This window comes from Nicotiana sylvestris, chromosome 5 (assembly GCF_000393655.2).
Source record: "Nicotiana sylvestris chromosome 5, ASM39365v2, whole genome shotgun sequence".
Classification (NCBI taxonomy): Eukaryota; Viridiplantae; Streptophyta; class Magnoliopsida; order Solanales; family Solanaceae; genus Nicotiana; species Nicotiana sylvestris.
The window spans coordinates 168,442,177-168,463,924 of record NC_091061.1 but is presented as its reverse complement, the minus strand read 5'-3'; the positions used below and the strand labels follow the sequence as shown (position 1 = coordinate 168,463,924).

At 35.3% G+C, this 21,748-nt stretch overlaps 1 pseudogene; it reads left to right on the top strand.

Moving 5' to 3' along the window:
- The first annotated feature begins 15,018 nt into the window (after positions 1-15,018).
- Positions 15,019-20,773, top strand: LOC104247229 (endoribonuclease Dicer homolog 2-like; annotated as a pseudogene).
- The last annotated feature ends 975 nt before the right edge of the window (positions 20,774-21,748 follow it).

Genomic DNA, 21,748 nt, shown 5'->3' with positions numbered 1-21,748 from the left:
CCAAGATCCTGACATCTTATATATTTTAATCATGGTCTTAAACTCTCTGCTAGAATGTTATTGATGTGGCATCAGGAGGATCCATAATGAGCAAAACCTTTGCAAAAGCCATGCAATTGCTTAATGAAATTTCAATAAATGTTGTTCAATGGCCCTCTGACAGAATGGTTATTAAAAACAGCAGGAGTCAATCAAGTTGAAGCTTGGAATTCATTAGCGCAACAAATTGCAACTCTAACACAAAAAGTTGAGGCCTTTCGGGTAAATACTCAATCGTCATCTCAACTTGAGAATTGTGACATTTGTGGAGGTAATCATCCCAATCATGTGTGTCAAGCTTCAACACAAAATGAGGAACATGTAAATGTGATTGGTATAGATATAATTACTCATTCGGTAGTCCTATGGCACAAAACACCCAGGATTTAAATGGAGTAATCCTAATGGTGCTAAAAATCCTCAAAGATTTTTTAATCAAAAGCAGCAAGTACAAGGACCACCTAGTTTTCAAAATCAAAATAGAGGACAACAAAATTTTCAACAAAATCAGTAGCAGCCCCAAAGAGCTCATCAGCAAAGTCTTGAAGACATGATGTACACATTCATTAAGGCTACTGATGAGAAGGTTGAAAGTCAAAGTTCAGCCATCAAAAATTTAGAAATTTAGGTAAGCCAATTAGCAACCCTCATGTCTGGGCAAATAAAAGGTGATTTACCGATTAACACCGACAAAAATCCAAAGGAACACCTCAGAGCCATCTCTATGTAGTCAGGTAAAACTCTTGATGATCCATATGCAAATAGACAAGGAAAGCCACAAGAAGTTGAACAGGTAAATGAAGGTGCGAATAAAAGAGTCTCTAAACTTCTAAAAGAACAAAAAGATAAAGGAAAAAAGGTACAAGAAAATGAATTGATGACAAATCCTTACTCTGTACCCATTTCCCCAAAATCTAAAGAGAGAAGCTTGACAAACAGTTCTCAAAGTTTTTAGAAATTTTAAAGCAGCTTTACATTAACATACCTTTTACAGATGCTTTGAAGCAAATGCCAGCATATGCTAAATTTCTTAAAGAAATTTTGTCAAGTAAAAATTGGAAGAAGTTTCAGTGGTTAAGCTTACATAAAAATGTAGTGCTATACTTCAAAATAAGTTTCCACAAAAACATGGTGATCCAGGAAGCTTTACAATTTCTTTTACATTGGGAGGTGCTCATTTTGAAAAAGCATTATGGGATTCGGGTGCTTCAATAAATCTAATGCCTTTTCTAATTTTCAGAAAATTAGAACTTGGTAAAATGAAAAACACTAGTGTGTCTCTGCAACTGGCTAATCAAAGTACTGAAAATCCGAAAGGAATACTTGAGAATGTCCTCGTTAGAGTAGATAAATTTGTATCTCCAGTAGATTTTATAGTACTTGAAATGGAAAAAAATATTGAGGTAGCATTGATTTTAGGGAGACCGTTTCTTGCAATAGGAAGGGCAATTATTGATGTCCATCAAGGACAATTAATTTTGTGAGTTGATGAGGAAAGAGTGATTTTTGATATGCAAAAAATAATGAAATATCCTAAGGATGAGTCACTATCATCTTATTTTAAAATTGATTTGTTGAATGGCCTTGCAGATGAATATAAAGACAATCAGTTGATTATTGATTCATTGAAAAGATGTTTGACAAAGTTAGGTACCACAAGTGATGATGACACCACAATCAGAAAAGAAGTTGAAATGTTGGAAAAGCATTCAGACAATGAGAAAGTCTCACCAGAAGAAGTTGAACAAAAAAATTGAACTCAAAACTCTTCCTTCTCATTTGAAATCTATTTTTCTTGAACCTGAATTATTTCTAGTAATTATTTCATCTTCTTTGACTGCAGAACAGGAAATAAAACTAATTAGAGTTTTAAGAAAACATAAAAGAGCCTTTTGTTGGACTATAACTGACATCAATGGAATCATCCCAGCTATTTGCACGCATAGGATCCTTATGAAGAATAATTACAAGCCATTAGTCCATCCCCAAAGGAGACTGAACCCAACAAAGCAAGAAGTTATCAAGAAAGAAGTAGTGAAACGTCTAGCGGCAGGTGTCATCTATCCAACATTTGATAGCCCTTGGGTAAGTCCAGTGCAGGTAGTACCAAAGAAAGGAGGTATGGCCGTAATAAAAAAATAAAAATAATGAACTCATACCTACTAGAACAGTCACAGGATGGAGAGTCTGTATTGATTACAGACGACTTAATGAGGCCACAAGGAAAGATCATTTTCCTTTGCCTTTAATTGACCAAATGCTTGAAAGAGTTGCAGGCCATAGTTTTTATTATTTATTTGATAGATATTCAGGGTATAATCAGATACCGATTGCTCCAGAAGGTCAGGAGAAAACTATATTCACATGCCCCCAAGGTACGTATGCTTACAGAAGAATGCCTTTTGGATTATGTCATATGTCAACAATTTTCTCAGATATGACTGAAACATTTCTTGAAATTTTCATGGATGATTTTATACTTCTTGGTAAGACATTTGAAGATTGTCTCTATCATCTAACTTTGGTGCTTAAAAGATGTGAAGAGACAAATTTAGTTCTTAACTGGGAAAAATGTCACTTTATGGTAATAGAGGGAATTGTTTTAGGACATAAAATTAGTGCTAAAGGAGTAGAAGTTGATACGACTAAAATTGATTTTATAGCAGGATTACCTCCTCCTACCACTATTAAAGGCATTAGAAGTTTTTAGGGCATTTACAGAAGGTTTATAAAAGACTTTTCAAAAATTTCAAAACCTCTCACTAACCTACTGATGAAAGATGTGAAGTTTGAATTTTCAGATAATTGTAGGAAAGCATTTGATATTCTCAAGGAATATTTGACTAATGCTCCAATTGTTGTTTCTCCAGATTAGAGCGAACCATTTGAAATAATGTGTGATGCAAGTGATATAGCAGTTTGTAATGACCTGACTGGTTATTTTGCTTTCTAGAACCCTGTCCCCCTAAATAAGACTTCCCATAGTTGCTTGTACTAATTTATGACTTGCGGGGATGGTTGGTTCAGGATTTGAAAGAGTTTGAGTTGAAATCGGAACACTTGGTTCCTTAAGGTTGGCTTAAAAGGCCAAGTTTAACTTTGGTCGATATTTTGAGTAAACAACCTCGGAATCAGGATTTGACGGTTTAGGTTTGTATGATGATTTCAAACTTGGGCATATGTCCGGATCGAGTTTTGGATGATCCGGGAGCGTTTTGGCGCCTAATAGTGGAAGTTGGGAATTTGAGCAAATTCCATAAATTTGGGTTAAAATGGATTTTTACTTTCTAGGCATCTGTTTTGGATTCTAAACTTGGGAATAGCTTCGTATGGTGATTCTGGACTTATGAGTGCATCCGGAAGTGGATTCGGAGGTCTGTAGGTTATTTCAGTCATTTGGCGAAACTTAGAACTTAAAGTTTTTGGAAAGTTTAACCGAGGGTGAACTTTTTATATCGGGTTCGGATTTCGGTTTCGGAAATTGGAGTAGGTCCGTAATGTCATTTAAGACTTGCACGCAAAGTTTGGCGTCATTCCGAGTTGATTTGATAGGAACCGGATGCGCGGAAGTGTTTTAGAAGATTTTAGAGTACATGATTAAATTCATGCGTTTTGGCGTCCAATTCATGGTTTTTGATGTTATTTCGGTTGTTCGATCATGTGAGCAAGTTTCTATGATGTTGTTAGACTTGTGTGAGTATTTGGTGTGGAGTCCCGAGGGCTCGGGTGTGTTTCGGACGTGTGGGAGAAGTTGAAAACACACCAGAATTATGTTGTTTCTTGCTACTACTGCAGATCTCGAAAATGCAAACCTCGCATTTGTGAGGAGGGCTTCGCAATCGCGAAGGAGCCCGACCCAGGCAGTGCTCACATTTGCGACATTTATGCCGCATTTGCAATCCCAACAGAAGTCACATTTGCGACCTAGCAGCTGAAGCCCAGGCTTCGCATTTGTGAGGCTTTTGTCGCAATTGCGACCCTCGCATTTGCAGACCCGGTGTCACAAATGCGACATCATAGGGCTGTGTCCAGCTTTTTTTGTGCCGGACTTAGGCCATTTATTTCATTTCACTTCATCTCTTAGGCGATTTTTGGAGCTTTTGGAAGAGGTTTTCACCTAGCACTTTGAGGTAAGTAATTTCTACACAACATGAGTTAAATACGTAGATTATGGGTGGATTAACATGTAAAAATTGGTGAAAATTAAGGGTTTAGATGAAAACATAGATTTTTTATAAAAATGAGATTTGACCACGAAATTGGTTATGGAACTTAGCAAAAATTATATATTTATGTTCCTAAGGCTATGAGTAAGAGCTTTCTTCGATTTTAGGAATCCGAGCATATGGGCCCGGGGGTGAATTTTGGGAATCTTATAATTTGTGTTGGGTAATCACTTTAATAGTTAGAATATAAACTTTTGAACATATATTGATTAGTTTTTACACTATTTGGATAGTTTTGGATTTTTCGGCTCCGATTTGAGGGTTAGAGCGCATTTTTGAGTTTGGAAGTAAGCCTTGGGACGAGGTAAATCTCTTTTCTAACCTTGTAAGAGGAAATTTTTTCCATATGTGAACTATGAAAGGCAAGAAACAGGTTTGGAAGTGCTGAAGCACTGTTGGCTTTTAGCTAGTATGTACTAATTATTAGTAACACCGTAATATAGATTGAACTAGGCCGATAAACTGCCGGAAAATAACTAAACCGATACCAATCCGTCCGATATCTTATCGGGTGGCTAGCGGATTAATATATTTAAGAGCCGATAACCGTTAAGTCGAACCGTTAAGAGTAAATAATCGCCCGATCCACCCGATAAGTAGCCCTAGTTAAAATGGATTTTTACATTCTAGGCATCTATTTGGGATTCCGAACCTGGAAATAGCTTTGTATGGTGATTCTGGACTTAGAAGCGCATCCAGAAGTGGATTTGGAGGTCCGTAGGTCGTTTCAGAGTCATTTGGCGAAAGTTAGAACTTAAAGTTTTTGGAAAGATTGACCGAGGGTAGACTTTTTGATATCTAGTTCGAATTTCAGTTCCAGAAATTGGAGTAGGTCCAGAATGTCATTTAAGACTTGCACGCAAAGTTTGGCGTCATTCCGAGTTGATTTGATAGGAATCAGACGTGCGGAAGTGTTTTAGAAGTTTTTTGAGTTCATGAGTATATTCATGCGTTTTGGCGTCCATTTCGTGGTTTTTTATGTTAATTCGGTATTTTGATCGCGCGAGCAAGTTTGTTTGATGTTGTTAGACTTGTATGAGTATTTGGTATGGAGCCTCGAGGGCTCGGGTGAGTTTCGGACATGTGGGAGGAGTTGAAAACACACCAGATTTCTGGTGTTCTTGGCTTTTGCTGCAGATCTCGCAAATGCAAGAGATTGTTCGCAAATGCGAACCTCGCATGTGAGGGGAGGGCTTCACAATTGCGAAGGAGCGCGACCCAGGTAGTGTTTGCATTTGCGACATTTATGCCGCATTTGCGATCCTAACAGAAGTCACATTTGCGACTCTTTGGTCGCATTTGCGACTCTGTGGTCACATTTGCGGCCCAGTAGCTGAAGCCTAGGCTTCACATTTGTGAGGCTTTTGTCGCATTTATGACCCTTGCATTTGCGAATGTCACAAATGCGACATCAAAGAGTTTTGTCCAGCTCTTTTAATGCGGGACGTAGGCCATTTATTTCATTTCACTTCATCTCTTAGGCGATTTTTGGTGCTCTTGGAAGAGGGTTTTCACCTATAACTTTGAGGTAAGTAATTTCTACACAACATGAGTTAAATACATAGATTATGGGTAGATTAACATGTAAAAATTGGTGAAAATCAAGGGTTTAGATGAAAACCTAGATTTTTGATAAAAATGAGATTTGACCACGAAATTGGTTATGGAACTTAGTAAAAATTATGTATTTATGTTCTTAAGGCTATGAGTAACAACTTTCTTCAAAAATATCCAGAATTCGGGCACGTGGGGCTGGGGGTGAATTTTAAGAATCTTTTAATTTGGATTGGGTAATCACTTTAATAGTTAGAATATAAACTTTTGAACATATATTGATTAGTTTTTACACTATTTGAATAGTTTTGGATTGTTCGGCTCCGATTTGAGGATTAGAGCGCATTCTTGAGTTTGGAAGTAAGCCTTGGGACGAGGTAAATCTCTTTTCTAACCTTGTACGAGGGAAATTTTTCCATATGTGAACTAAATTAATATGTGACTATTTGTGGGGGGCTACGTACGCACGAAGTGACGAGAGTCCGTACGTAGCTACTATTCTTGTTATGTCCGGGTAGTTTAGGTTTACATCATCTTTTGTCGATGCCGTTACTTGACTATACTTGTTATTTGTAATAAATGGAATCAAGTTGGGAACCTTCTAAGGATTTAAAGACTCAAGTTGAATTATTTTTTTTTGTAAAAGGAATTAAGAAATAAATTTGATTTGAATGATTTAAATTATATTTGACCGTGTCGCATGTGTGATTCGCGAGCGGGGTGATTCTCTGTATTCATACTTGACCGCATCTCATGGATGATTTGCGAGAGGGGTGAATATATGCATCTATGATTTGCGCCATTCGATCCTCAGCAATACACAATTTATATTCATGTTGGATCCGGCCGAACATCCTCGACGGTATTTGTGTGTGATAAAAGAGTTGAAATTGTTTAAATATACAAGTTATTACTGCGAGATTACTTGTCTTAAATAAAGGAAGTGTTTTGGACTCTTAAATTAATGAAAGAACTGTTTAGATATTTCTTGTCTTGTATATCATGCTAGTGTAGAATCACACTTTATCATACTGTTGGCCCTAGTAAGTGTCGAAGTCGACCCCTCATAACTACTTCATTGAGGTTAGACTAGACATTTACTGGGTACATATTTTTATGTAAACATACTACACTTTTGTACTTGATTATACAGGCTTTGAGGCATGTGCATATGGCGATCAGTCCGGCGCATAGATTGGACTCCCCCGCGTGAGACTTTCCGGTGAGCTACCCTTTTGAGCCGTTCTGCTGCATTTGGAATCTCTCCTATGTCTATATATTTCTGTCTATTTCTTTTCCAGCCAGTAGGATAGTATGGTTTTATATATTCTACTAAATTGCCCACACACTTGTGACACTAGGTGTTTCCACACGCATTAGTAGACTTATGCTTTTTTATTATTATTTGCATGATTTCAGTTCGTATATTTGTCATTTCCATTTAACTATGCTTAAATTTTAAACTCCTAATTCTCATTATAAATAAGGAAAAGTTATCACATATGAATTATTTAAACAAGAATTTACTAGTTGATCAGTGTTGGCTTGCCTAACAACGGTGTTAGCCATCATCACGGCCTGATGTGGAATTTGGGTCGTGACACAATTAGAGCGATATTGGGACAAAAGAGAGACAAGATTTTCAGGCCTGTTTGCTAAGCCAGTAAAACCCTCAATAAAGCTCAAAATAGTTATGCCATAACTGAGAAGGAGCTACTTACAGTAGTATTTGTATTTGACAAATTTCGTTCCTATTTGATAGGAACGAAGGTTACAGTTTTTACTGATCATGCTTTTTTAAAATACCTCTTAGAAAAGAAAGATGCGAGACCTAGATTGCTAAGATGGATACTTCTTTTGCAAGAATTTGATCATGAAATAAAAGAAAGAAAAGGTTTAGAAAATCAGGTGGCTGACCATTTATCACATTTGGAAAATCCTCCAACTGAAACAACATATATCAAAGAGGAATTTCCTGATGAGCATGTTTATACAATCGCAACAGTTACAAATCAGACACCTTGGTTTACTGACATTGTCAACTACTTAGTTAGAGGATGGATCCCAAAAGATTTATCTTACGAACAAAGAAAAAAGCTCAAAAAAGAAATAAGATACTATTTTTGGGAAAATCCTTACTTGTTTAAATTTTGTGCAGATGGTATGATCAGGAGATGTGTACCAAAAATAGAGATAAACAATATCCTAAGCCACTATCATGATGGATCTGTAGGATGACACTATGGAGGAAGACGAACAGCCGCAAAAGAGCTTGAAGCTGGGTTTTTTTGCCTAATTTATTCAGAGATGCAAGAAATTATGTCATCACTTACGACAAATGCCATAAAAGCGATAACATTTCAAAAAGGGATGAGATGCCTCTTAACTCTATCCTTGTGTGTGAAATATTTGATGTTTGGGGCATTGATTTTATGGGTCCTTTTCTGTAATGATCCGACCGGTCGTTCTGAGCCCTAGCACGTCGTTCAGCAGTTTGAGTCCATGAGCAGCTTCACTTCAGGTATTATGACTTGTTCGCGTGGTTGAAATTGAATTTCGGGAAATTCAGAGTTGATTTGGAAAGAAAATTCTCATTTCGAAAGCTTTAGGTTGGAAGAATTGACTAAGATTGGATTTTTTAGTAAACGACCTCAGAATTAGGATTTAAAGGTTCCATCATATTCGTATGATGATTTTGGACTTGGGCGTATGTCTGGATCAAGTTTTGGATGACCCGGGAGCATTTCGGCGCCTATTGTGGAAGTTAGCATTTTTGGAAGGGCTTCATAAATTTGGGTTGAAGTGCATTTAAGTGTTATCTATGTCTGTTTGGGATTCCAAGTCTGGGAATAACTCCGTATGATGATTCTGGTATTGGGAGTGCAATCGGAAGTGGATTTAGAGGTTCGTAGGTCATTTTAAAGTCATTTTGGCTAAAGTTAGAAATTTTAAGGTTTTTGAGAAGTTTGACCGGAAGTGAACTTTTTGTTATTGGGGTCAGATTTCAATTCTAGAAGTTGAACCATGTTTGTAATATCGAATATGACTTGTGTGCAAAATTTGAGGTCAATCGGACGAGATTTGATAGGTTTCGGCATCGAATGTTGAAGTTTGAAGTTCTAAAGTTCATTAAACTTGAATTGGGTTGTTATTCGTAATATCGATGTCGTTTGATGGGATTTGGAGGCTCGACTAAGTTAGTAATGTATTTTGGGGCGTGTTGGCATAATTGGATGTGGTCCCAGGGGCCTCGGGTGGATTCCGGGCAATTAACGGATTGAAAATGGAATTTGAGGAAGGGCTAAAGCAGATGGGCTTCTGGTTTAACCGGAACTGCGTGAAGAGGGCCGCAGGTGCGGGCCCGTAGGGCGGTAAGGGACTCGCAGAAGCGGAATTTTGCTGGGGAGGCATGGACCGCAGATGCAGTTGAGATCCGAAGAAGTGGGACCACACCTGCGTGCGTGGAGCCGCAGAAGCGGAGTGAGGGCCCTGGTGAAAGACCGCGGAAGCAGTAGTGGGGCCATACCTATGGAATCGCAGAAGCGGCCAAGTGACCGCATGTGCGAAAATCGGGTTGGGTAGTGTGTTCTCATGTTTGGTTGGCTCATTTTCACCTCATTTCCTCCATGAGAGCCGGCCTTGGAGCAAGTTTGAAGCTCATTCTTCGTCATCAATGTCAAGTTAAGTGATTCCCACTTATTATAAGTTAAATATATGATTTATATAAGGATTTAAACATGGAAATTAGTATAAATTGTGGGAGTTTTGGTAGAAGACCTAAAATTTGTTATTTTGGATTTTAATCACGAATTTGGCCATGGAATTAGAAATAAATTATATATTTGAGTTCGTGGGGTTATGAGTAATGTTTATCTTCGAAAAATTTCGTAATTCGGTCACGAGGGCCCGTAGTAATTTTTATTGACTTTTTGATCGGGATTAGAAATTGTTATAAATTGGATTATAATAGGTATTTGCGTATATATTAATGGATTTGCATAATTACTGGATAGTTTTTGAGCGTTGAGCATCGGTTTGAGTCGTCGGAAGGGCTTCGAAGCCGGTTATGAAACATCGGAGCGAGGTAAGTCTCCTTTCTAGGTGAACCAAATTATTAATTGCTTCTATTTGTGGGGGCTACATACGCACGAGGTGACGAGAGTCAGTACGTAGCTACTAGCTATGCCCATGTCCGGGTAGTTTTAGGCTTACATCTATGTGTGACCGTGTCACATGTATGTTTCGTGAGCGGGATATATATATATATATATATATATATATATATATATATATATATATATATATATATATATATATATATATATATATATATATATATATATATATATATATATATATATATATATATATATATATATATATATATATATATATATATATATATATATATATATATATATATATATATATATATATATATATATATATATATATATATATATATATATATATATATATATATATATATATATATATATATATATATATATATATATATATATATATATATATATATATATATATATATATATATATATATATATATATATATATATATTTATGGTTCGCGTCCTTCGACCCTTGGCAGTGTACAGTTTAATTTTATGTTGGATCGTGTCGTATGCCTCGGCATTTCCTATATATATACTAGTTTTTAGAAAAGTTTGTCATCTACCCGTAGAACTTGAACATAAAGCATATTGGGCTATAAATTTGTTAAATCTAAATTATTCAGATGCAGGTAAAAATTGTCTGTTGCAGCTTGATGAATTGGAGGAGTTCAAACTTGAAGCATATGAAAATGCTAAATTGTACAAATAAACGACAAAAAAATGGCATGATAACTTCATTCTCCATAAGGAGTTTACAATTGGAGACCAAGTTCTTTTGTACAATAGTCGATTGAGCTTATTCCCGGGAAAATTCTTAGTCACCTTGGTCAGGACTGTACATTGTAACAGAAATTAACCCCTTTGGTGCCATTGAAATATAACATACAGATGGGGGAGACAAATTCAAAGTAAACGGTTATCGTTTGAAGCCTTATATCAGCAGATTCTTCAACAAACAGGCTTCAACAATCCTTTTTGCCTAATTTTTAAAATAAGTCGAGCTGGCGACGTTAAACTCAGAACTATTTGTCTCTTTAATCTTTTAGTAGTAAAATATAATATTTCCTTTTTATTAAATTTATTTAATAAAACAACTAACAACGGTCCATGTTCTTATAAACATTGACACAAATACCCTTGTCTTTATCATAATTCCGGCTATACAACGAAAGACTCACATGTCATTAAGCATATTCTCAAAGCTTAATAAGGAATAAAAAACAAATTTATTTAATTAGTTTTTTTTTCCTTATGAAATTTAAACAGAATAGTATTAAAAAGAGTTCTGGTTTTTGCCTTTAATTGGATTTACTAGTATATAATAGGCCAAAAGATTTTGTCTTTTCATTTCCCTCTCTCTCTTTCATTCTGAAAAAAGATTTTGTATTGATTATAAATTGTACTCAAAATTGCTTGAATTACTTTGTACGCAATCCTGCAATTCAACTCTTGCCAGTAAGTTTTCCTAACTATTTTTGTGTTTCTTCTTCATAAATGTTACTCTTTTTTGTAGTATTTTTTTTTTGTTGATTTGATTATTTACATTGAGTTAAATCTTGATTCTATGTGACTTATTTGTTAAATCTTCTTTATTTTCTAGTTGGATTTGTATCTTTTCTTGGATTTTAGTTTTTGCGTATCTTTTTTCTTTTAATGGTAAAGGAGCTGACGCGAGACCTCGTGACCAAACCAGGCTCTTCTCACGCTGGTGAATCCAATGCGGTAATCTCGTATCATGAGCTCATCGCAAGGGATTTTTGTAGTTTTTCCCTTTTCTTTTCATTTAATCTAACTTTATTTGAACTAAGATAATCATCTCACTCATTTATATATTATTTTCTAACAACTATATTAATATATTTACCTACGTAGGAAATAAAAAAATAAATTTTTGATCATACATATCATCAAATAATAATATAAAATTTCGAAAGTGTAAAGATTTTTCGGGATTTTATATCAGGATTATAAACCGTTTAAAGGCATGCTCATCCATAATATGTTTGATTTGTATATTTATTACTCCTACTTAATATCACATCTTTGATTCGAATGACTAACAATTACAGTAAATTATGTACTACTCCTTTTACTCTATGAACCAATTAATGTTCATTGGTAACTACTATGCCATCCGTCTTGATTTATGTGATATCGCTGAAATTTTGAGAGTCAATCAAGTTTTTTACTGTAATTTTTTATGTTTATATTTTATTAAATATTTTATGATCAAAATTAAAAAATTTGACTCTCGACGTCCAAATTCCAAATTGTTTTAGAAGAAATACAACTAAAAGTTTTTACATGAAAATGCAAAAAGAAAACAAAGCGAAGCACTTCAATTGTCACACTATCTATACGCTGTGTAATCCCGCTCGGACATAAGAAATTTTTTCCTTATTTTTTAAATTTTGTCATTTTTTTCCGAAATCAGTGTTTGTTCATAAAATTTTCAATTTTCACTTGAAGATGCATTTTGTGATTTTTCGAAATTTGAAAAACTCCAAAAAGCTGTTTTTCAAAATTTTCACTCAGATCACTCACAAAACTTCAAAAACAACCCAAAATTATATTCATATTCAAATACAACTCTAAATCTTAAATACCATTTTCACTTGAAATTTGTTTTCACCATTTTTTAAAATTTTACAATTCTTATGTCCAAACGCCCACAAAGAATTCATGTCATTCTTTGCAAGTTGCAACTGATCTCGACTTTATTGTTAATTATTTTCTTGAATCAAGTAATAATCTTTATTTAATTTTAAGATAAATTTTGCTGAAAAGTACTATGTAATTAATTTCTCGATGCCATTTTACAAGTAAAATATTGGCACGCGTGTAAACCAAGTGCTCTGCCAATGGAAGTATAAATATTCCACAGTCCAATAGTAACAACTTTTAATCTCTTTGAATGGTTTTTTTTGAGATTAGCATTAATTGTTAGTAATTTGTTATTTATAATCCTTGATAAGATGCACTTCTATTTATTCCTCTTTTAAACGATAAATAACTTACTTAACTCCGATATAAATTATAAATTTTCTTGACAATTTATCTGTAGTCAATCATACAACATACTAAATTAAGGCTCGTTTGGCGATAAAAAATTACTTTTTTGAATTTTTTTTTCTTTATCGGAATAAGTATTTGACCATGAAAATTTTAAATTTCATTTGAAGCTGAACTTTGGATTTTTTTCGAAATTTGAAAAGTTCCAAAAAAAAAATTTCAAAATTTTTCACTTCAAATCACTCACAAAAATTAAAAAATAGCTTCTTTGTGTATTCATATTCAAACACAACTCTAATTTTCAATACTATTTTTACTTGAAAAAATATTTTATTTTTTTCTGAAATTTCAAATTCTTATTGTCCAAAAGCCCACTAACAGCCAAACAAATAAATATAATTATATTTTGATAGAAACCAACTTTATTTTGAACTTTTAAAATGTTTAGCTCTTTTCCCTCATTATTTCTCGGTCACGTGCACGTCACACTGAAGCAAAGCAGTAGTAACCATCAGCGTTATTCCTATTTCGTCGTAACAGTGACGAGAAACAGAATTCCGTATTAAGGTGGTCCATTTTCTTAATACAAAATGACTAAAATACCCTTAAATGGAATCCTTAAAATTTTTCCTGCCCAAAACGGCAAAACAAATGGCAAACAAAGCTGCTGTTTTTTTGCCTTACAAATATTTCAGATTTGAGTTTCAGAATATACATGCTAGGACTTAAGTTATATATATAACTTGGATGTCCTTATATACCTGGATGCTTGATAAGTAATTATCGTTTCTGTCTTTCAGGTCCTGGTAATGACGCCCGCAATACTACTTGAGGCATAGCTTCTTAAAAATTGAAATGATCAAAGTTCTAATATTTGATGAATGTCACAATGCACGAGGCAAACACCCTTATGCCTGCATAATGAAGGTATGTTTTTTGTACTCATCTTCTATCGGTATCATGCTGGATCTAAATTTTTGTGCTTATCTTAGGGAGAGTGCCCTACTTACATCATAAAGAAGAAAGAATGGAGCAAAGTTATATCAACAACATTTGATATCTTTGTCAATGGATAATAGATTACTATTATATACTAACCGCCACTTCTTCAACAGTATTATTTCCATACTTCCTGTCTCTTGAGTATGTGTGTTGCATGTCACATACCACCTGTAAAAAGATAGATAAAAAATAGATTTGAGAGAATGCGGGAATGCATGTCTTATGGCTGAATTCTTTTATAGGCACAGTATACAATGTGTACATTTATCAACATGTGGATATTCCGTGCACATTGTTTGTTAGTTTAGTTTCCGACCTGAGAAAGTTGAAAGACAAGGTAAGCATCAATTCTATAGCCAATGGGTTCCGCCTTTCTATTTATAGAATGTTCATAAATACCTTTCATCTTTCTCTCTGGATATACTCCCTTTATATCATATAGTTTTTCCCCTTGGAACCTATATACAGTATCATTTATCATTCAGTTTATGTTGGCTCTTCCTTTCTCTATATAGTAGTTGTGTGCGAGCGGAAAATGGGTAGTGCACTGAGAAAATAATGGAACTTAGAACTAAACCTTAATCTATTCTTGTAATGATTAAACAATCATGTTGGCTTGTTCAACATATGGGGTCTACATTTTTGCTCTTTCAATTCTGGTTGTGTTTTCTTATCATTGCAGTATGAAGATTTGATTTCAAAGTCAAGCCTATCTGATTTAAGTGCTGGTTCTGCAAGAAAAAGATTGTCAAAACTATACTCGTCCTTCATATTTTGTTTGAGTGAGCTGGGTGTTTGGCTGGCTTTCAAGGTAAATACGTTCCTTGATTGTGCATAAAAAAATTAATCAGTTTGGTCTTGATCATTTTCCTAACATGAATTCGTTTTGAATCAGGCAGCCGAGTTCTTGTCCTCTGAAGACACCTTCTTTTCATGGGGAGAATTAGATGTTTGTGCTCAAACGATTGTTAGAGATTTCAGTTTGGGTGCATCTAAGGTCTTCTCGGCTCACATACCATCTGGTATCATAATTAGCAACATCCATTTTCTTTTCCTGAGCTGTAAATATGTTTTCTTCTTTCTTGTTTTTTTGTGCTCTCTCTCTCTCTCTCTACATAGGTTCACATTGGTCACTTGGTGGTGATATTCATGCAAATGTTGATGCTGGATATTTGACATCCAAAGTTAATAGTCTTATAGAGTCTCTTCTTGAGTACAGGTAAGAGGTCTGACTATTAACTCTATTTGTTAAAAGCATCAATGCCAATTCAATCTATTGGATGTTCCATAGAATAAATGGAAAAAAAAGTTGTCCGATAGATTTCTTAGGATTTGTGGCAACGAGAGAATGACATGCAATTTTGTGTTGACGGATTTAAATATTTTGGAAGCACAAGATGAGTGCTAAAAAATTTCAATTCTTGAGTCATTGAACTCACAAGCCATCTAACTGTAATGGAGGGAGCATTATGCTGCCTAATTGACTCCCTTACATGACTGTGTACTTTCATCTAAGCTTTAGAAATAACATTGTACATGGTAGTTTACCGATGGTTTATGCTATTGCTTTTAATGATCACATCTTAATGTTAAAACTGTAATCCTGTGCTTCTTGTCTCATCTTATCTTGATTAAATGTGATGCTGGAGTCTATCACTCTATTTGCTCCTTGATTTTGCGATATGTCTTAAATAATGTAGTTCTTGTGGGGAAATAGGATTTTCTATTTAGTGATTCACTGGCTGACATCTTTTTTTTTGTTGATGACATTTTTTTACCAATCCAATAGAGACCTGAAGGATTTGAGATGCATCATATTTGTTGAGAGAATCATTACAGCTATTGTTCTTCGGTCTTTGTTAAATGAGTTGCTTCCGGAATTAAGTGGTTGGAAAACTGAGTACACAGCAGGACATAGTTCTATGCTGCAGTCACAGAGTAGAAATGTTCAAAATAAAATTGTTGAAGAATTTCGCAAGGGTGTGGTAAGTCCAGTTTTATTTTTCCCTACTTTTGTAGATGATTTCTGAAGATTGAAAGTCTCATTTCCATGCAAAATGCTGCAGGTCAACATTATTGTAGCGACTTCTATTCTTGAAGAGGGCTTGGATGTTCAAAGTTGCAACCTTGTCATTCGATTTGATCCCTCAGCAACCGTTTGTAGCTTTATACAGTCTCGTGGTCGAGCTCGAAAGCAGAACTCACACTTTATTCTGATGGTTGGGAGGTATGCTTTTCCATCCATTCCCTCCTCACAAATACAAATACTATCACTCGAGTATAATTGATATATGAATGTTTTAAAGGGTTCTGTCATTATTGTTTTTGGTGTATTATTCGCTTAAAACATTCTATTTATGCTCTTGTCGGTTGTGCACATATTGAAAAGATTAAATCTGCTTCAGCTCTTGATTTTGTGCAATCATTATTGATAAAATTTGGAAGATTTAACTATAACAATGGGCTGATTATCCGTATATTTCTGGCTTAATTCCTAGCGGGGATGCATCAACTCTTACTCGCATGCAAAATTATATGCAAAGTGGGGAGATCATGCGGCAAGAATCATTACGTCATGCTTCTATTCCGTGTTCACCTCTTGATGATGAATTGCACGATGAACCTTGCTCTAAAGTTGAAACAACTGGAGCAGTTGTCACCCTCAGTTCTAGCGTGTCATTGTTACACTTCTATTGCTCAAGGCTACCTTCGGATGGGTTTGTACTGCATAATCCTTGCCACGTTCTAATGATTTGGTATCTTTGAGTACTTCAGGCATTAAATGTTGCATTACTGACCGCCGTTCAATGTGATTGTAGGTACTATAAACCCAGTCCTAGGTTTGTTATTGAGAAGGAAACAGAAACCTGCACCCTACATCTTCCCAAAAACTGCCCACTGCAAAAAGTTATTAGTGTGAAAGGGAATACCAAAATATTGAAGCAACTTGCTTGCCTCGAAGCTTGTAAAGAACTTCATCGTGAGGGTGCCTTGACCGACAATCTTGTTCCTGATATCGTGGAGGAAGAAGCCATCATCAAAGAATTGGGTAATTCTCACTTTTGGTTATAGGATGTTTTTTGGACTAAAGTTACTTGCCTTCTAACCCATTATATTGCGCAGGATGTCAAATCTATACCGATGAAGAATCGAAGTACTTTCCACCAGAATTGGTTAGTCTTTGTGCCAATGATACAGAAGCACTGTACTACTGCTACGAAGTTGATTTGCAACATGAATCTTACAGCAGTTACCAGTATCGTGGGATAATACTTGCTGTTAGGACAAGGCTCAAGTTTGACGATGAAAGATTGACTTTTGATTTGGATGTTGATAAGGGAAGCTTGCTAGTTCAAGTAAATTATAGTGGAGTTGTTAGACTTACTTCTGAAGAGGTGACTATAATTTTATGACTTTTATCCTCTCTTTACTTGTCACCTGTAAAAAAGTAGGTAATCTCCAGATTTTACGATGTCAGTGGTTTCAAGTCAGTCTATTCAGAATTCTTCTTGACCGCGGTCCGAGTAAACTGGAGGACGCTTTGGCTGCAGTTCAACTGCCTGTTGGTTCTGCAGTTTCTGATTATCTTTTGCTTCCATCTTTGGGTTCAACTCAAAACCCTCAGATACATTGGGAATGTGCGAATTCTGTGCTGTTTCCTTCTCAAGTTCTTGGGGATAAGCATATTGATTGTTGTTCTACACAAGGTCGCAAACGCAATGTGAACACCAAAACTGGGGTGGTATGCAGCTGCATGTTGGAGAACTCATTGGTCTGTACGCCTCATAATGGCAATGTGTACTGCATTACCGGTTTTTTGGATAATCTGGATTGCAACTCATTGCTGGAACTGAGAACTGGAGAATCTTTCTACTAATTAACTACTAATTTCTTGGTGCAGCTTTTCCTTATATCAACTTGTGGTTTCAAAGTATTAAGTAAGGTGCGGTTTACAGGCATGAGATCAACTTATGCTTGAAGGAGAACCACTTCTTAGTGGGAAACACATTTTCAAAGTGCACAATTACCTTCAAAGATGCAGAAGTCAGAAGGCGAAAGGTTGACCCAATGGCTCTCCTTTTATTATAATGCATAACTCAGAACTTAGTTTCACAGTTTAATGGAAAATCACTTTTTTTTTTATTTGACCTCATTGTCCGCCTATGCAGATTCAACTGATTCATTTGTTGAATTGCCTCCTGAACTTTGTTCCATCATCATGTCACCTGTCTCTATTTCTACCCTTCATACCTATTCATATCTTCCTTCGGTCATGCATCGGGTTGAGTCCTTGATTATGGCTTCAAACTTGAAAAGGATTCACTTGGATCAGTACTGCACGCAAAACATTTTTATTCCAACTTCTAAGGTATGTGCTGCATTGATCTCATCACAGATTTAGCTCCATTTATTCAGTCTTCTTAAGCTCTGAGCTTTACACATACTCTAGGGCTTGAGTTTCCATCAGTAGACTAGCTTTTTCTAGACTTCCTTGTGTTTTAGCTGTTTTGTCGTCCTTGTTTTGTTATTTTAGGTTCTGGAAGCAATTACAACGATAAGAAATGCGTCGAAAAGTTTCATTTGGAATCACTTGAGACACTTGGAGACTCTTTTCTCAAATATGCTGCGAGTATCCAGCTGTTCACGACTTATGAGAATCATCACGAGGGCCTACTCACTGTTAAGAAAACGAAAATTATTTCCAACGCTGCATTGTGCAAGCTTGGATGTGCTCGTAAATTACCGGTATGTATTCTTTGGTGATAATTTAGATGGGTTTTCATTAGGGGATCCTTTGTTGAATATTAATCATTCCTGCAACCTAGAAGTTGCTAACTATCACGTATGAACATTCTTTGCTACTGTCACTTGCCCACACAACTAAGTCTAGCGAATGTTATAATGAAAATTAGTAGTTTTTGGCAACTGCTGTTATCAATATTTGTAAAAAATGCCTACTTTGTCAGTGCATAAATTGGAGCACGTTTGTCGTCGGACATGTCAATTTTGAGCGACTGTTTTTGGATCCTTGACCTTTGTTTAAAGGGATTTATTCGTAATGAGCCATTCGATCTTAAAGGGTGGCTCATTCCTGGTGATAATTCTCAAGTTCACAATTTCGATGAAGAACTGCTGATACCTTCAGTAAAAATGTATAGTAGGGGAAAGCAGAAGATTAAAGTTAAGAGAGTAGCTGATGTTGTTGAGGCACTGATAGGTGCCTTCCTCAGCTCAGGCGGGGAAGTAGCGGCTTTGTCATTTATGAAATGGCTTGGTATCGACATTGATTTTGTAGATACACCTATGCCGAGGCACTTCCCCATGAATGCTGAAAAGCTAGTTAATGTCACAAACCTGGAATCCCTGCTACATTACAAGTTCCATGATCCTTCTCTGCTTGTTGAAGCTCTAACTCACGGATCTTACATGATACCTGAGATTCCACGATGCTATCAGGTTAGTCTCGTAAATAAATATCATCCATCTTGATGTTGATTGCATTTTTGCGTCTCGTGGTTGCTCTATCATTAAATCGTCAAATTTTTGGATCTATCTCTTGTGAACCTGAACATTTCATTGACCTAAGCAACTCGATAGTACTTAATGATTCTACATAGAACTGCTTGTGACAAGGAAAAAAGTGCACTGTTTCATTCATTCAAGCGATTTTTTCATGGTTTTATTTGAATTCCTGTCTTGCCTTTCATTGAATCTTATTCTAAGTTCAGATTTCCTTTTCCTGTTCTGTTGTAAGGTTGAAGTTCTTACAATTGTGTGCGATCTGAACCAATTCTGTGTGGACTCGGAATGAGTATCTTAAAAACAAAAATAGTAATCGGACGTTGTTTCCAATTGACTTGTAGTCTTCCATTAGCAATCTTGTGAACTTAATGGTATATGAACAATGAGATATATCAAGTTTGATGTTTCCTAAATCTAGGTAACTTTGATGATGCTTCACAAGATCTGCAGAGACAGATAGTGAATACTGTTCTGAATTTTGAGAAATTGGATCTAGTTAGAAATAACACTTTATCTGAAAACCATATATTTTAGAAACGGAAGGAAAAATTTGACGGAAGCTATTTCCTCGATTAAAGTGTAAAACATCTCCTTTCCATCATTCTCAACTTTATATCTATTGTCGAGAGCTTCACCTTGGGAGCAACTTAAGATCAATGTGGATTAATAGTACTACCTCCGTCCCCATTTATGTGGCACTATTTGACCGGATACAAAGCTCAATAAAGAAAGGAACACTTTTGAAATTTGTGGTCTGAAACAAGCTTTAGACATTCGTTTGATTTATCCGATATGCTAATTTGATATGTATTTTAGGTTTATTAACTAGTTTTCCTTTGTGGTTCGATATAGGTGCTTGCAGATGTTATTGAGTCTCTTGCCGGGGCAATCTTTGTTGATTCTGGCTTCAACAAAGATGTTGTGTTTCAGAGCGTACGAACACTTCTGGAACCGTTGATTACACCGGATACAGTAAAGCTCCATCCAGTCAGAGAGTTAAGTGAACTATGTGACCAGAAAGGTTATATAAAAAAGAAGAATGTTGTCCCTTGTGAAAATGGCGTGACGATTGCAAAATTTTCATATGTTTTGGTTTCTGCCCTTATTGTGTGTTCCTTTTGTATTTTGTTGTTGTTTTGTTGTGATTGTCACTTAAAATTTATTGTAATGTATTATTGGATTCATTGTTATGTAACATTGAAGATGCTTATTTTATGTACCAATTTGGTTTCATGGGATTCTTATGTTATTTCTTTGTCTCATGTTACCCTTATTATTTGGTAATTTTTTTTTTCCCTTTACCTAATTGAATTAAATTCATGGCTAAACCTTTTATTTGGGTATTCGAGTCTGCTGCATACGTGTTTATTATTTTGAGATTTTTACCTAATTTTGGCATCACTTTAAGATAGGATTAAGATATGTTAATAATCATAGTAAAACTAATCAAGTTATGATGAATCCTTATTAATGTAATGATGCATAATTTAACTCTGCATAACTAATGTATTATTTAGTTTATGTTATAAAATAAAGACTGTAAAGTAAATGAATCGAAGACAAGTATAGAGAGAGATTGATATTATTTAATTTCAAACTCATGTTCATCATGAACTGAATTCTCTTCTATTTATAAAAGAAAGAAAGTTGTTGTATAAACTGCTACTGCAAGCTGTTGTGTAAGCTGCTACTATACCAAATATGAATAATCTTCTACTGGAAGTAATGTTTATCCATAACGGAGTATTGAAATGATAAGCTCATTGTACCCGGTATGGATAATCTTTTACCGGAGGTAATGTTTATCCATAACCGGGTACCGAAGTGATAAGCTTCTTCAAGAGGCGTATTTCCAAGAGTCCCATATGAATAAGATTCTTCAGGAAGCTTATTAACAACGAAGTACTAAACGAACATCCATAATATAATATATTTATAACACTCCCCCTTGGATGTTCATTAAAAGATAATGTGCCTCATTAAAATCTTACTAGGAAAAACCACGTGAGAAAAAATCCTAGTGAATGAAAAAGAGTACACATATTTAGTAATACGCATTGCTAGGTGCCTCATTTAAAACCTTATAATAAAAACCCCATGGGAAAAAACCTTAGTAAGGAAAAAAGAGTGCATCGCGTATTTTACTCCCCCCGATGAAAACCTTGTTTCAAATATTTGAGTCTCCGCATTCCAATCTTGTATACCATCTTCTCAAAAGTTGAAGTTGGCAAAGATTTAGTGAATAAATCTGCTGGATTA